Below are 14465 nucleotides of genomic sequence, written 5' to 3' on the forward strand. Positions count from 1 at the left end.
CTCACACACTGCAAAACCACTGATCTGTTTGCATTAGCTTTGAGAATGTTGAAACCTCTAGTCTTCTACCATATGGTCTAGTTTGGGATGTCTGCTTGGAAAAAGACAAAAAGAAAGATTAAAACAGAAAGGGGAGAGCAAGACAATTTGCATGTTGTTAGTGTGATGATAGACTATCGATGGTGAGTCTTTGCACGTATTGTGTGTGTGTTTGTGCATCTGTATACGCAGTTTATGTTTGGGTCATGTGTTTTCTGTGGTTCCAGTGTGGAGCTTCTACCACACGCAGTAAATATGAGCTTGTGGTGGGACTGCAGGGTTTGAGGAATGCTCTCATGTGGTAGGGCTACTAACCACCATTGACAAGAGAGTCAGGAGACTTCCGTCATCACTGCTGGCCGGTGACATATGAGGGACATGAAGAGTCTCTATGGACAATGACTGGATCAATTTAATGCATATTTGATAGAAGCATTCATTTCTTAAAAAAAAAAACTTGCTGAGCCCAGAATTTTGAATGGTAGTATATATAAAAATTATAAATATTATATAAAAAATATATATCCATCCACATCTCAATCATTCCTGAAAGGACCTTTGGTTGACCTTTTGGTCTCAATCATAAACATTAGCTTAAAAAAGGCACTTCTTCTAGTACAAAAAAAAAAAAAATACTTGTTTCTTACTTTGGGATCCATCAGAAGAATTTACAGAGCTGTAGGTGTTGCACGCAGCCAGAAACAACACAAGATTTGATAAACCTCCCACTATTTAACTGTTATCATAGTTATTCTGGTCATTGGCAACATTAGCATTAAACTGATTAGTTTCGATAAAAGCTCTTTTTCATAGTATATCAAAGTCAAAATTTAATTCCTTGTGATACAATCCCCTTTTAAAGGAACAAACAAAGAAATGCATTCCCCAAACTGATATTTCCCAGAAGTGGAGAAAAATATATTTCTAGTTTAACAACCAACGCTGATTAGCGGTTGGTCCAAAATGAATGTTTCCACAGCCACAGCATCCAGAGATGGATGTGAATGGAAAAAAGGTGGGAATGAAAGAAAACATAAGGGGGAAAGTGGGGATTCGTAACCAATGCCAAATACAACGCTTGTAGTGATAAGCTCTCGGTATGCTTTGTGAATTCATCAATAAAATCTCAACTTCAGAACTTCAGGTCTGCCACAAGGAATGAGAATTTGTTCCAGCTTCACCCCTAAAGATAAAACATGTGGACATATTTTAAGCATTCCCTGATACGTCTATCAGTAAATCTCAGGCTAGCATGTCAACTATTTAAATACATTACCCAGACATCTTGGAGAATGGAGAATGAAATACTGGGCTGGTGTAGCTGACCTTGTGTGCCAGAGGTTCTGGGAAATTAATGCAAAAGGTGAGATAAAGCCCAGCATCTGCGTGTGTGACTGATGCCACACAGTGAGACAGCGCTCAGAGAGGAAAGGCAGTGCCCTTCTCCCCGCACATGGAATAGTACACCAATGCGATCATATTTGTGATCGCTATCAGTGTTTGGGTTAGACCCAGGAAACGCAGACGAGTCTAATTTTTTGGTTGTCACGAAACCATGTCAATTACCTGCAGATCTTGTTCGCAACGTTTCCCGAGCATTTCACAGTCTTGATGCTCTTTTAGAATTAAAATGAATAGCAATTACCTGTGTTTGATTGCTTTGTACCATCCACATCTTCATGAACATTCTCTAATGTCCTAATGTCAGAATCAAATTCAAATGGTTTAAAATAATAATAAATCTAACTTAAAAAATAAGTAAATAAGTATCTACAGTACATAAATATCTGCATTTGTCATTTAAATGACTTTTATGCTGAAAAAACTTTAATATCATTTTAAGTAGAATTAAAATTAGTTGAATCTCAAAATTCATAAACTAAGTATAATTTGAAACAAGAAAAAAAGTTTGTCAGGACAAGCTCTGAATGTTGGCTTGACAGCTTTGTTTGACAGTAAGTTTAGTTTAAAAGTTGAACAATTCTTGATGTTTAAGTTTTAAAATTCTTGAAGTCTGTTTCAAAAAATTCAACAGGCACTCTTTCAAATGAAGCATTAACACTTCCAGTTTTCCATTTACATATTTCCCAGAAAGCCTATTGAATTTCTTTGAATTGCACTTCAGTAAATTCCACTACCTTTCATTCCAATTCAAAATCCAATATAACATACTGCAGAGTGTGGCCAATTCTAATTCAAATTCCAATTTGTGAATTGAAAGAAGCCAATTCTTAAATTCCAAATTTTGTCCAATCCTGCCTTCACTGTAATTACTGTAAAAGGAATGCTTTACTAAATCCTGGAATGTACTGCATAATGATTTTTCCATTTGTGGACCAGACAGATGTTTCTACGATGCCTGAGGCCAGATTGTGTCTGATCTTTCCATATTTATAGCAGATCATATTTTGTCTAGATCATAATTACATATGCTGATTAACGCTCTTAAGAAAGTTCTTAATAATAATAAATAAATAAATCCCCAGTACTACAACTGCTCACCTTTGATGCTTAATTTGATTCAGTGAGTTTGATTCAGTTTCTTGAGTCACATAGTTTCTTCTCTATCTCGTGAGTTCTTCTGCGTTGCATGTGTTTTCTTGCATGTAAAAAGGATTGGAAACGGAAGGTGCTCTGCTACAGCTGCTAATCCTGTTTACTTTCTCTGAAACAGCAGGTAGGATACAATCTGCCTTTGATAAGGGTTACTTATTGATTAAGAGATCCGAATGAATTCCTGCACGCTCTGATTCTGTTGGCTAGTTGAGAACAGACAGCGCGAGTCCGCCCCATTGGTCAAGGCGACTCATGACATTAATTACACGCTCTGTTAACATTTGCCCCTAATGTCCAGTCTTTGCGGGGTTAACTCCTTCCTGACAGAGGAGAGAGTAATAGGGCTTGAGGGGTCTATTTTCCGCTAGTCGGCCATGACGGATGTTCCGTGTCCACGCTGCACCCTCTGTGTTTGTCTGAGAGCCATGGTTAACTGCCATATAGACAGAATGGATCAGCCTCTCTCCAGGTGACAGGGAAAGGACTTCCATCAAAGCCTCTGTTAGCTCCAGCGCAGGGCAAAATGAAGGAGTTTTCACGGGTCAGTTCTTGGGTTTCTGCTGTTGTTTAGACCCTTGGAGAGGCCGAATGAGAGAAAGAGGGAGATGGATGTGAGAAAGCATGCAGTGACAGGATATTCCCCTCCTTCGGTGAGCTGTAGAGTAAACACAGGGTAAGCAACAGGAAGCTTCTCAGTGCTGTGTACAAGGCTGGACTCGTAACAGATGTCTTAAGAGGTGTATTGTACATAAGCAGACATATCTCGAGGACCACAGACCAGGTATTTGTTTAGGCTAACTGAAGCACTCTTGAGAGGGAGACTGTAACTATTTGTATCAACAAGCAGTCAAATTAACACAAGTGGGAAACAATTTCTAGGAAAAGGTGGGGAGGTGTAACTGGGTTGTCTCAACCAAGGATCTTTAAACTTTTTGAAACCACAGATCCAAAAATACAATGATGTCCCTGTACGGGAGCCCTTCTTAAAATATAATGATGGATATTTCCTTTATAAAGGCCCATTTCAACCCCATTTAGAAACCCTGAAGACAAATAATCATTTTTAGGTGGCATGAGGGGAATTTTTTCACATATTATATGCAAAAAAAAAAAAAAAAAGTATTCTTTCTGTTAAAAACTGGAGCTGTATTTAGAATACAATAATCATATTAATCTCATAGTTTCCAATCGGACTAATTAGTATTTCAATAATAATAATATTGTTGTTGTTGTTGAAGCAGAAGGTGCCCTGCTGCAGGTGCAATTAAAATATAATAATAATAATAATAATAAATTATTATTATTATTATTATCATTATTATTATTATTGCTCTTTCATTATTTTATTTTATTTTATTTTATTAAATTACAGTTGGAATATAAAAAATAATCCTAATAATAAAAAAATAACAATGATAAAAAAGCAGATGTAATGTACAGTATGACATAAACTCATAACTCAGAATCCTAAACGACACACATCTGAAAGTAATGAACATGAGATATCACACTCAGACACACACCTGGTTGATTCTGGGTGGTGTTCTGGGAAAAAGTGAGCATGGGTGGAGACTTGGGGAGGTTCCTTAAACATAGACACAAACACACACACATACAGCACATCTGCAGACGCTGCTCTCTTTGTATTGAGACATGACACGCCAGGAAGTGTTCACCCAAATCTGTTATGACACGCTCACCATGGTGCAAATCCCACACACCCTAGAGAGGGGGAAACAACATACTTGCACCTTCATGAGGGTGCACTGTGCATCCGCGGGCCACACTATAGCTTCACCACTCAAGCAGAAATGGAAGCTTAAAAGGCATGATTCATATGCTTTTTCTTGGATGAAAATGTCATATAACAGCCACTAAAACCTAATGTGCTTGGCACTGAGCTTGAGCAGTGAGCTTGCAGCTTCAATAAAAAGCAACTGTTTTCATTCATTGCTGGACCTAATGAACTCATATCTAGTTGCACATGATAACAACGTTTTATGTAGTTGTTATATTGTGAATTTACATGACGAAATACAAGAAAAATTGATTTGACGGCTGTATCATTTGACCTGGCAAGCTCTGCAACACATGCTTGTTATTCTTTGGAAAAAGAGTTGTTTACACATTTTCCATTTAGGAGAGTGCTATATTTCATATAAGTGGTTTTGCCATTACTACAGTATCGCTCATATTTAGGGTTAGGAGTTCAAATCCTTAAATCGAAGAATTAAAGTCGATAGGAAATGGAAATTCACCCCATCTATTTTCTAAATGCATTTTAATTCTTCCATGCATGGTTGTTGTTGTTTTTTTGTTGTTGTTGTTGTTGTTGTTTTTTTGTTTTTGTTTTTGGACCTTGTAATTTTTAATCAAAATGTCATAACCTGAACTTCTTGTGAAATAACTTTTCTCTGATTAGTCACTTCTCAGACTGCCAGACTTCTCTAATTATTTAGTCTACTTAAAGGGGTAGTTCACCCAGTAATGAAAATTACCTCATGATTTACTCACCCTCAAGCCATCAGGTGTATATGACTTTCTTCTTTCAGATGATTACAATCAGTTATATTAATAATTTTATAGTTATATTATATAATTATATAATAGTTATACTATTATATGTGACCCTGGATCACAAAACCAGTTTTAAGTAGCATGGATATATTTGTAGCAATAGCCAAAAATATATTGTATGGGTCAAAATTATCGATTTTTCTTTTATGTCAAAAATCATTAGGATAAATATCATGTTACATTAAGATATTTTGTAAATTTCCTACCGTAAATATATCAAAACTTAATTTTTGATTAGTAATATTCATTGCTAAGGACTTCATTTGGACAGCTTTAATGACGATTTTCTCAATATTTCGATTTGTATTTTTTTATTTATTAATTTTTTTTGCACCCTCAGATTCCAGATTTTCAAGTAGTTGTATCTCGGCCAAATATTGTCCTATCCTATCAAACCATACATCAATGGAAAACTTATTTATCCAGCTTTCAGATGATGTATACATCTCAATTTCATAAATTGACCCTTTTATGACTGGTTTTGTGGTCCAGAGTCACATATAATACTTATGTTAATTAGCATAAGTTAGAGATTATTGTTTATAAAGCTTTAAATATGGAATTTTTTTTTGTTTGTTTTACACAAATGCATCGATTCGCTTCAGAAGGCCTTTATTAACCCCCCAGATCTGTGTGGAGTACTTTTTATGATGTATGGATGCACTTTATTGGACTTCAAAATCTCAACTACCATTATAAAGCATGGAAGAGCCAGGACACATTTTAATATAACTGTATTCATCTGTAAGAAGGAAGTCATATACACCTAGGATGGCTTGAGAGTGAGTAAATCATGGGGTGATTTTCATTTTTGGGTGAACTATCCCTTTAAGCTCTAACCCTTCTCTTACATCAACTGCAAGCTCACATTTATGTACATGTCTGGATACATGCCTATATCCAATCGAGAACCGATGAACAGAACTTTTTTTCTTTCTCATTTTTTTTCTTTCACTTGGATGCATGTCACAAAAAAAGAAATGATCTGGTCACTACTTACATCGTAACCTTAAACTTTGGTGGTTAACTTGGCTTGTACCATTTGTGCTTTGGACATGGATGATATCTCAAATTGTACTATTACTTTTCTGTGTGGCTGGATTTGTGATTCTTCAAAACAATAACATGAGGGAAGCATAGACCAACAGTAAAAGAAGGGCCATGTCAATTTGTTAAAAACACATAGGGCCAGATTTACTAAACAGGGCAAATTAGCGTTAGAGCACAATTCCATAAAAGTGCAGATGGGAGGGGAAATTCTGTGGGTGATTTACTAACAATGCGCACATTAAAGAACACAGACACAGCCAGATCATTTCCATAATGGCCAGTGCAATATACCAAGAACAGTGCAAATTACACCTGCTTTAAGACATGCTTTTTTGGGGCGTTAAATAATGGCGCAAATACCAGTCATTGATGAGCGCAAACATTAGTAAATCGCATTGCGTGATTCATTTGAATACTCTCCTCCCAGAAATTTTGCATCAGAAAGGGAAACTCCTACAAATGCATATTCTATAAGATCAGGTGCAAAAATAACGGTGTCCAAGCCTTTTCAGCGCAAATTCTTCACCACGCGTCTTTAGTAAATCCTGACAGTACTATTGTAACGCCAAAAGACGGTTTGCGCTAGTCATAATATAATTATTTGTAGTGCACCTGGCATCCAAAAATCACAATAAACTTGGCACTTTTAATAAAAAACAAAGACTCAACTTTCAAACTCTACTAATTTTATCCCAGATTTTAAGCAATAAATATCATTCTCAGTTTAAGTGGCAGTGTGTACTGCATGTGAAAGATCATCTCTTCCTCTTTACTATTAGTTATATCATGAAACAGACATGAATGAATATCAAAAGATATGCTGAAAGATATAGAATAACTTACTGAAATGGATCATGTCATGTCATATCAACATGGTAAAAACCATTTAGACCACCATAGCAAGACATGCAACACTAAAAAAACATTCAGAAGACCACAGCCACTCATTATTACACAAACCCCCCTCAAAACCCATAGCAATGTAAAGCAACATGCTAGAAACCACTCAGAACACTTTAGCAACGCACAGCTATGCTAACTTGGTTTAATCACTATAGCAATGCGCGTAATATGCTGTTAACCACCCACAGGGTCAAGCATCATTCACCGGAAATCTAGTCATTTACATAATTTCTTATTCTATAGGAAGTTGATTCTAGAGAAATAAGAGTAAGCTGCCACTCAAACTATTTTTAACTTTCCAAGGCGTTGTTTGGACATCACATCTGGTCGGGGTTAGGGGCATATAGAGCAACTCGCTGAACCTGTGTTTGTGTATGTATGTAAGAGTGTGTGAGCGTGTATGTGTGAGCATGTCCTGCCTCCAGTGAGAGTGGAAATCGTCCATTAGGATCAGAGACCAACAGTGACTCGCATACCCGCCCAAGGGACAGTGTAACTCAATCCAGAGCAAACAATGACAGCTAGAGGAGGCAGTTGAACATTTCTGGGCCTCATGTGACTGGGGCCGGTTCGCGGGGCTCTGCATTGATGCACGCTATGATAGTCAGTCCTCCTAAACTACTAGATCAATGCAAAGACAGGGAATCAACCTCCCTTGAAGTTCTCCGTCAATGGGAGGATCTTGGAATCAGTTTCAATAAAATGAATTTATGCCAAGTCCAAATTTTTGTAATTTTCCAAATCTTTCAATCAATTAAACAAACACACTGGAGGGTTTGTATGCTGCTTGAACTTACTCACTTCATGAACCCAAATGCCCTGTGTCTCAGAAACATGGCTAGATAATATCTAAGGCCCAAGCACTTAAAGTGCACAGTTGATTATAGTAGTACAAAAAATAATAATAATAAAATAAAATTTCACATTACATACTACATAATTTTGAAAATATTATATATTAGGAGTGGGTGGTGGGGGGAATCGATACATTTACATTTACATTTAGTCATTTAGCAGACGCTTTTATCCAAAGCGACTTACAAATGAGGACAATGGAAGCAATCAAATCAACAAAAGAGCAATGATATGCAAGTGCTATAACAAGTGTCAATTAACTTAACGCAGTATGCGTAGCAAGATTTATCTTTTATTTTTTATAATAAATAAAAAGAAAAACTGGTAGAATAGAAAAAAGAATAGAGCAAGCTAGTGTTAGAGGCCTTAGATACAGCATGGTATTGCAATATTTTGCGCACATAATTTTACCATAAACTCTATGCTTATAATACAAGATATAATAATTTGAAATCTTTCTTTCAGACTGTAATTTCACAAACATTTCTCGCAATATATGTTAATGCAATACTCAGCATATTGCAAAATGTTTAAAATCCCAATAACATATTGTGGCTTAAGATTTGTGATAATATCGTATCATGGGTCCTCTGGTGATTCCCACTCCAATTATATAGTCAATAGTTTAGCGGAAACTATGACCCTTTTTTCAGGATTTATTGATGAATGGAAAGTTCAAAAGAACAACTTTTATTTGAAATAGAAATATTTTGTAACGTGAATGTCATTACAAAAAAAAAAAAAAAACTTGCTATGTGTACTGCATTAAACTAACCGAGACTTGTTATAGCACTTGCATATCATTTCTCTTTTGTTGATTTTGATTGCTTCCATTGTCCTCATTTGTAAGTCACTTTGGATAAAAGCGTCTGCTAAATAACTAAATGTAAATGTAAATGTACTATCACTTTTGATTAGTGCTGGGTAACATTTAATTGTGATTAAAAGCACCCAAAATAAAAGTTTTTGATTATATAAAAAAGTTTTTGTTTATATGGGTGTTTGTACTGTGTATATGTATTATGTATACATAAAGACACACATACAGTATATATTTAGAAAATATTTACATGTATTTACATGTATATATTTATATTCATATGATTTATATTATATATACATATATTTAATATATAAACAACATATTTTATATATAAAATATATACATGCATGTGTGTGTATTTATATATACATAATAAATATACACAGCACACACACTTATACTGTATTATATAAACAAAAACTTTTATTTTGGATGCGATTAATCGTTGCCCAGCACGAGTCATGCATCCTTGCTGAATAGTATTGCTGAAAGTATTATTTTAAAATTAAAATGATAAAATCTTACAAAAAATATTTCAAAAATTATATATATACACACACACACACACACACATTTAGTCATTTTTCAGTATATATACAGGTGCATCTCAATAAATTAGAATGTCATGGAAAAGTTCATTTATTTTAGTAATTCAACTCAAATTGTGAAACTCGTGTATTAAATAAATTCAATGCACACAGACCGAAGTAGTTTAAGTCTTTGGTTCTTTTAATTGTGATGATTTTGGCTCACATTTAACAAAAACCCACCAATTCACTATCTCAACAAATTAGAATACTTCATAAGACCAATAATAAAAATAAAAAATAAAACATTTTTAGTGAATTGTTGGCCTTCTGGAAAGTATGTTCATTTACTGTATATGTACACAATACTTGGTAAGGGCCCCTTTTGCTTTAATTACTGCCTCAATTCGGCGTGGCATGGAGGTGAACAGTTTGTGGCACTGCTGAGGTGGTATGGAAGCCCAGGTTTCTTTGACAGTGGCCTTCAGCTCATCAGCATTTTTCGGTCTCATGTTTCTCATTTTCTCTTGACAATACCCTATAGATTCTCTATGGGGTTCAGGTCTGGTGAGTTTGCTGGCCAGTCAAGTGCACCAACACCATGGTCATTTCACCAACTTTTGGTGCTTTTGGCAGTGTGGGCAGGTGCCAAATCCTGCTGGAAAATGAAATCAGCATCTTTAAAAAGCTGGTCAGCAGAAGGAAGCATGAAGTGCTCCAAAATTTCTTGGTAAATGGGTGCAGTGACTTTGGTTTTCAAAAAACACAATGGACCAACACCAGCAGATGACATTGCACTTAAAATCATCACAGACTGTGGAAACTTAAAACTGGACTTCAAGCAACTTGGGCTATGAGCTTCTCCACCCTTCCTCCAGACTCTAGGACCTTGGTTTCCAAATGAAATACAAAACTTGCTCTCATCTGAAAAGAGGACTTTGGACCACTCGGCAACAGTCCAGTTCTTCTTCTCCTTAGCCCAGGTAAGGTCCTGTAGCCAAAGTCCTTGACACATCTGTGTGTGGTGGCTCTTGATGCCTTGACCCCAGCCTCAGTCCATTCCTTGTGAAGTTCATTCTTGAATCGATTTTTCTTGACAATCCTCATAAGGCTGCGGTTCTCTCGGTTGGTTGTGCGTCTTTTTCTTCCACACTTTTTCCTTCCACTCAACTTTCTGTTAACATGCTTGGATACAGCACTCTGTGAACAGCCAGCTTCTTTGGCAATGAATGTTTGTGGCTTACCCTCCTTGTGAAGGGTGTCAATGATTGTCTTCTGGACAACTGTCAGATCAGCAGTCTTCCCCATGATTGTGTAGCCTAGTGAACCAAACCATTTTGAAGGCTCAGGAAACCTTTGCAGGTGTTTTGAGTTGATAAGCTGATTGGCATGTCACCATATTCTAATTTGTTGAGATAGTGAATTGGTAGGTTTTTGTTAAATGTGAGCCAACATCATCATAGTTAAAAGATAGTTAAAACTACTTCAGTCTGTGTGCACTGAATTTATTTAATACACAAGTTTCACAATTTGAGTTGAATTACTGAAATAAATTAACTTTTCCACGACATTCTAATTTATTGAGATGCACCTGTATATATATATATATATATATATATATATATATGTATATATGTATGTGTGTGTGTGTGTGTGTGTGTGTGTGTGTGTACACTGTAAAAAAAAAAAAAAAGTTGAGCCAACTTAAAATTTTAAGGCAACTTATTTTTGTGGGAGATTCTCAATTTTTTTGTTGTATAAACTTAAACCGACAAGTTGAGAAAACTCAAAAATCTGCAGTTGGCTCAACTTTTTTAAAAAAATTTTTTTACAGTGTACACACACATATAACTTTAAACAGAATTGCAACTCTGATAAAAACAGCTACTATACTTTTGGTAGTCAAATACAGAATATTCCTTGAAGGCATTTATCATACCTCTGCATAACATGTTCCACATTAAGCCCACGAGCACTAGCTTATGAATGCTAGACATGTCACTAGACATTCAGTCCCATCAGACAGGAAAATCAAACACTGAGCACTTGAGAACATCAGCTTTAGCGCTTGAGCCTCTCCACGCAAACCACTTTCATTTTATGACACCACAACGTCTACAAATAACCCTTTAATTCCTCAGAAAGATATTGTCATCACTTTTTATCCAGTGACCTCATCCTTTTATCCCCACTTTTGGACTTTATTGAAAGTGTGAGGGTGTTTCCAGAGACTAATTATGAGAATGGGAGACGTAAAATAAAAGCGGAGAAGTTAAGCTACATGTGTTTTTCCTGTTTCCAACAGACACACAAACCCCGTCTGCTGTTGCTTTACAATGCTTTGTCGCGATAAGACACTGAATAAAATCGCAAATGGAGAATTCATAGCTTGTTTTAGCGCACTATCAAATTGCTAGCTGCATTATGGGACAGTTTGCGGGCATAAAAAGCATGGTACTTGTAGCCGAAGGCGTAAAAAGGTCCCCAGATGTGACTGCGGAGGAGTGGCAAAGCCAGACAGTCCCTCAGTCACCTCGTTACACAGCCCTGACGCATGTGGTCTGCATTAGAGTTTCATGCTAATTGAAACAAATGACTGCGGGAGAAACGCTCTCTGCTATCACTTTAAAAGCATGCCTGAGTCGTGTGTGCATGTACTGTACATTGCTAAGGTAACATGAGGACTAGCTTTAAAGGCATGGATCATTGGAAACAGGCATTTTTGCATGTCTAAGATGATCTCTTGCTTCTACATTGTGCTACCAAATCACTGAGTGCAACACGAACTTAGAGGTTTGAAGTTCATTTATAGAAACAGAAAATGGCTCCGTCACCTCCGTCCTGTCGTACGGGTGGGCCCCTTTATGTGTGGGGGGTCCCATCAACGTTCTGGAGGATCCTGCATGTGCACCACACAAGCTTGTTTGGAGATAAGAAAATGTGCCACCAAGGACGAACTGAAACGCTGATGTCAGTGCAGGAAATGACAAGCACTGCCATATCAGAAAAGCTTAGAATGCAACACAGCCGAACACCATTTCCAAATAATGCAATATCTTTATAACACTACATCACAAATCTATTAATGTAACTTAATTTCGTGACTGTAAATACATTTCTGAAAACCGTCAAATATGTTTCTGCAGGTACAATTTTTAAATAAAAACATCTACTTGGACGCTAGAGAGGGGAGTAAATATTACTTCTATTGAGACAAATCAACTAACAGATTTCAAATCAAATGGCAGCTTCCATATGTTCCAGCAATACATTGTTTCTAGTCCTTTTGAGATTCAAAAATCAGTCGCACGTTTCCAATTAAGCCAGAGGTTGTAACATCAGGTTGCTTTAAACGCGCCGACAGTGATCCGCTAACAGCCCATCAACAGGAAATCAAATAAATATGACTTTCCTGATTCTTGATCCCTGATATCTGATTTCGCTAAAGTACTGAACGCACATGAAAGCGAAACACGCAGTAACATGAGAAGCCTTTTCTCCAGTCCATCTCCTAAAACAGTGAACACCACCTGCTCCCCAGCGCAAAGAAAGAAAGATATCAAAGAATCTTTGAAATCCCCCAAAATATATAATAAATCACAATAATAATAGTCATCGTTGTCATAATTTTAAAAAATAAACATATAATTAAAATGATTATTTTGTTTCAAAATAGTATCAATGTAATTTAAAAATGATGATAACATAAAATGAAAATAGTAATAATAATAATATTATTATTATTATTATTACAATTATTATTGTTACATTTATTAATTTTATTTTAAATCAGAAAAAACAGAACAGCAAAACAACAATAATATTAATAATAATAGCAATAATAATAATGAAATAATAACAACAATGTAATATATAAATGATGATGATAATAATGTAAAAATGATGATGATGATAACAATAATTTAAATCAGAACAAATCCAGAATAGCAAAACAACAACAATAATAATATATTATTATTATTATTATTATTGCAAGTCTGCCTTTTTGCCATTTAAAATAATGACAAAAATTTTTTTTATTATGCTACATTCTTAAATTATTTTTATAGTAGTATTATTAGTGTTATATAAAATTGCAAAAATGCAGAATTGATAATAATAATAATAATAATAATTAGTAGTAGTAGTAGTAGTAGTATTTAAAGTTAAAAAAGAAAAAATCCAAAAAGGTTTCCCAAACCTTCCTACCACCCCTTTCGCTCCACCAAACATCAAAGATTGTTCAGACAAACAAGTAGTTTTCTCGCCATCAATTGGGCCCAAGTGGACAAGTCAGACTACTCAAACAAACACAACAATGTTGCAAATGTCAGTGTTTACACTCCTCAGGAGGTCAAGCAACAAATGACTACCTGTTTGTAAATTAGAATAGGAAGAAGTACTTTAACACAGAAAAAAATACTTAATGGATCTTTATCTAATAAATCAATCTTAACGGATCAAACTAAACTGGTTTAGTTTGATCTATGGCTAAACCAGTTATAGATCCATTTCCCTGTCACAAGACAACACCCTATACAATCCAACCTTCCATATATGCTACAAAATCTTTAAAAAAAAATAACCTAGATGTATAGCCTCTAGCCACACATCAATCCAAGCTGCTTCGCAAAGCTCTCACACGCACACAGGACAGCAATTAACATTCTTGAAAATTGCATATTTAATTAAGGTAAACTGATACAGCCCCAGGGACCGCAGGGTCAATCGATGCATATGGAACGCATGAAAGCTGGCCTTCCAGAAAGCCTGCGCTCTTGCCTTCGCAAACATGCACACGCTCCAGAATCTGTGCTCCAGTTAAGAGGCTGAAGTCATCAGACGAGGGTGTCTCTGGAAATCTGTAGTTGTGTTTAAAGCCGCACCCCTGGCATTCTGTCTATACAAGTTTAACACACCACCCCAAAAATAAAGAATTGTTATGGAGGGGATTTTCTAATACTCTTTACCCTCAAAGAAAAAGCAGCACGCTCTGCGGAATCCAGTCGCCCACGCACTCTGTCAGGACACTTGATTCCAATTAGATATTTTCTTTACTTTCTTGTTCTAGCCTGTCTGGGCCTCTAGACTCCAGCCCTCCCTCGTTCTTTTTCTAACACACACCGACTCCCTCC

The sequence above is a fragment of the Onychostoma macrolepis genome, chromosome 13, assembly GCF_012432095.1.
Source record: "Onychostoma macrolepis isolate SWU-2019 chromosome 13, ASM1243209v1, whole genome shotgun sequence".
In the NCBI taxonomy this organism is placed as follows: Eukaryota; Metazoa; Chordata; class Actinopteri; order Cypriniformes; family Cyprinidae; genus Onychostoma; species Onychostoma macrolepis.